This window comes from Adiantum capillus-veneris, chromosome 10 (genome assembly GCF_014529385.1).
Source record: "Adiantum capillus-veneris isolate H3 chromosome 10, ASM1452938v2, whole genome shotgun sequence".
In the NCBI taxonomy this organism is placed as follows: Eukaryota; Viridiplantae; Streptophyta; class Polypodiopsida; order Polypodiales; family Pteridaceae; genus Adiantum; species Adiantum capillus-veneris.
In genome coordinates this window covers 91,578,005-91,582,288 of record NC_140940.1, presented here as the reverse complement: position 1 = coordinate 91,582,288, position 4,284 = coordinate 91,578,005, and positions in this window count along the sequence as shown.

Below are 4,284 nucleotides of genomic sequence, written 5' to 3'. Positions count from 1 at the left end.
CCGAGAGGACTCTAAAACCCTGGCTGACTCCTCTCTCTCAGCCGGCTGATTTGGAAAGAGCCATCTTGTCCTTGAAAAGGAACAAAACTCCAGGCATTGACGGTTTTCCCTCTAAATGCTTTCAAGTCTTCAAGGACACTCTTATTCCCTTTCTCCTTTTGTTATGGGAGGAATCCATTCAGTACAAAGCTCTTCCCAAAACTCCTAACTTAGGGATTATCAAGCTTCTCCATTAAAGAGGTCCCAAGGAGGATCTCTCTAAATGGAGGCCTCTTAATATGCTAACCGCGGCATACAAAATCTTTGTTGAAGCTATTGTTCTCCGAATCTCACATCTCATTAAAGGTAGACGGATTCTTGAAGCTATTATAGCACTTTGGGAAGGAATTGATTATGCAAAGGAATTGGGACAATATATGTTTTTCTTTAAAATTGACTACGACAAGGCTTATGACCGCATTGAATGGCCCTTTCTCCTTAGATCCATTTCTGCCATGGGATTCGGCCCCAATCTTATTTTGTTTGTTAAAACCCTGCTGGGTAATGCTAATGCTAGAGTATGCATTAATGGTGCTCTTTTGGACCCCTTTGACTTGTATAAGTGTATCAAACAGGGGTGCCCTCTTTCACCCTTGCTTTTTGCTATTTCAGTAGATGGGTTCAATTGCTTAGTCAATCAAAAAATGGACGAGGGATTGACCTCCCCAATGGAAATAACATGTGTCTTTCTCTATTTGCAGATGACACCAACTCACTCCTTCACAATGATAGTCAATCTCTCCAACACTTTTGGGCAGTAGCGTAAAGTTTTTGCCTGGCTTCACGTTCTGTTGTTAATCACAATAGAACACATTTTAAAGCCTCGTCCAACCCCCCAAAGTTCGTTGTTCACCAAGGGTGTGCTCATATTGATGAAGGAAAGGTTTTAAAGTTATTGGGTGGAATTGGAGCTGATCTCTTCAGATAGTTGATTCTAGTGCTAGAATTTACAGCTACTCGAAGTCATCAAGTCAGTCAGTGAGATTGGAATGGAATATAGAGACTGAGCTGGAATAGTTATTGAACTAAAATACTCTACTGGAACTAGAAACAGACTGAATGACTGGAAAAGTGTTTTAGATTCAGATTCAGAGTTTACGAATACAAGGTATTATAGACTAAAGCCTAATTGACTACTGTAGTAATGATTACAGAGTAGAGTTACAAGTGAAGAGATTATCACTCAAGAGAGCTTTGAAGACTAGAACCAAGAGACTAAAAGTAAGAAGTCAAAGAGTACAAGCAGCCCAAAATACATTCAGCCCGATTACAATGTAGTGGTTCCTATTTATAGTCTCTTGAGGTTACGGTGGTAATCACCATGGTAATTACTGGCTAGTCCATTGTATGGATTCCAGGAGATAGTTCCCGCCTATTGAGACTATCTCCGCCATCTACATCCTTCCCTCCTTTCTTGAATTTTGGTAAGATTCCAAAATTTCTGAAAAAATCCACCATCTGATCCTTCTAAGGTGTTGAGGAGCCTCTTTGCCTGCTTGCTAAGTTGGCTGATGTTCCTCCTATGTTGGCCTATGTTCCTCATGATAGTACTCTTCTGAATTCACTGGCTCTCCTGGTACTGCTAGCTTTATACCATACTTCATACTTGTTGAGTGCTTGACACCCCTATAGTTGTAATTCCATGGGTGTCCAGCCAAAGAAACTCCCACTGGAAAAATCAAGCGTCTAATTATTATAACAGCGGCTGGAAAAATCCACCATCGGATTCTGAGATGGAACTACCCAGTATCCTTCCACTGAACCCGCTTCCTCTTACCCTTTGGTCGTGTTAGTGTTTCAGAAGTCCCAGTGTCAGCATTGTCCTTCTGGATGAGTCTTAAATGGCCTCTTGCTCAAGATGATCCCGCCTTTTTGTGGTCATTTCTACTTCATAAGGTGTGGGAGGATGATAGGTTTTGGTGTCGGGATCATAGAGCGTGCGTTTGCCTTTCGTTAGACAAGTTCTATCCAATTTGTGACAATGCGAAGCTGTATGGATCCATCCTTTTGGAAGAGGCTGATTTGTTTTAATCCTAGCTTCAAAGAGATTCTCAGCCATCTCTCTGTACTATGGTCCCAGGCTTGGTTTAGCCGTAACATACTTTTCAGGGATTTTAGACGACTCCACAGTAAGTTGCAGCAGCTAATCTGTGATCTTGGTGAGACCTCTAAGCTGGATTTTCCATTGTCCCATACACAGCTTAATTCTCTGCATCTCCTCCTTTAGTTCCCCAGGATCATTTAATTGAAGAGCATCATTGAGCAGTGTTTGCCAGGTTTTCCATTCAATAGTGGATCGCTCATACCAATCCCAAAGATCATCAGTAATATTGTAGTATATGATCCGGTCTACTGGTTCTGGATGTTGAGGATATAATACTGGGAAAAACTTAGGCAGCTCCACTTCTCTGGCTGGTAAAGCATACAAGAGGACTAGAGAATTGGGTACAAATTCCAGGAAATTGAGAACAACCTGATTCTCCTGGTGCATCATTTTTCTAGTTACTCTAACCGGCTGAAACAGTCTTTGGAGAGCAATTGCTTGTTCTCCTACTATCGTTTGAGTTGAAGGCCCTTTCCTGGTGGTAGCCTAATCTTCAAGAATAGCTTGTACTCTTTGATCCAGAACTCTCCTGGCAATTTGCATTTGTAGTGAAACCTCTTTTAATTGACCTCTGACATCCTTCATACATTTATAGGTTTGCATGTTCCCAGCAGGAGCTCTAATTTGATGGCTAGGGAATGACAATCTGCAGTAGACTGCCACTAGCAGTGTGGATTAGCTATTTTGTCACCAAAGTTTAGTACCCATTCAGGTACTCTTTCTAGAAATTGAATTCTTCTAGGATGCTCAGGTAGTTGACACACCTCTTGGTCATGGAAAGTAACTGATTTCCAATGTTGGACCATTTCTCTGGAGCCGACATACAGTTGCTGAAACCGTTCAAGATCAGACAAAAGAACATCATCCTCCAGATACATCCTAGTTAAAGGAGCTTGCTAATGTCTTAGTCTCTTGTTCAATGTGATGAGTTGTAATGAATGTTTCTCTCATCACCTTTTAGAAGCTTAGTCACAGCTTTGCCTTTCCGTTTCTCATTCGTACTGTGCTGTGACTGGTGCACTGGTGAATTCTTAGTGTTGTTGGGTTGCTGATCTCCAACCTATTGATTACCCGACTGCTGACCTTCATATTGGTCTGGCTGGTCTGTGTTGGGTTGATTTCCTCCTGTGGCCCTTGCTCCACCAACACCAGATCTTGAAGGTGGAGATGGAAGAGAGTCATCATCATCATGCCTTTCTTCTCGTTCATCCTCCTTCTCTTCCTCTTCTGCTGCTTTATCATCATCCTCATCGAGGTTGTTCTGCTGCTCAATATAATCCAGGATAGCTTGATTTGCCAAAGCGCTGTTGTATCAGAGAGTTTATCCTGCAAATCACTCTACATTGTTTTCATAAGCGCTCTTAGATTATCTATATTGAAAACAACATTCCCCTCTGGATTCAGTATCTCAACCAAATTATTATAGATATATCTTTCAGTTAAAGTGTCTTTCAAGGCACTGTGACTAGTCAACATGAGTTGAAATCAACTCGCTTCATTTGTAGCATGGTTTTGAATCTGTCAGCAGCTCTTTCAGCCTTTGCCTTTTTTTCCCGAAGTGTCTGCATCTCAGACTCCATCTTGGACAACTTATCTTCTAAGTGTTGAATGGTCCTAGTTGATTGATTTTCAAGGACACTCTGCCGCAGGGATTGGGCTCCTTTCTCTTGCTCCAACTGAACAACTTGCTGCTTAGCGTCCCTCAGTTCAGTTTTCAACTTGGTCAATTCATCATTTGACACAGAGGCATCCAACATTTGTCCTATGGCATTCACAATAGTGTTCCAAGATGATTGAATAAGTACGGAACATCCATCATTCACTGTGGCTGGGTCATAAGCAACCGGCTTGTAAACTGTGATAGGAGCCATATATAGTAGTGTAGTATAATCAGATTTGTACAAAATTAGATGCCCTTTGAGAGGATGAGTCTGCAGATGTTGTAATCAGTCCTTCTTGGTTAAATGCAGAGCTGCCTCATTGTAAGGAACGAAAACCTTACCAATTGGACTCGAAGGTACCACTGGTTCTTTTCCTTTATCAGTTTGACCCGTTGGCTGCTCAGCACTGGTCCTATCTGATTGGTCTTTTCATGCACTAGTGATTGCTGAAACTTGCCTTACTGTTTGGCTGATTCCACC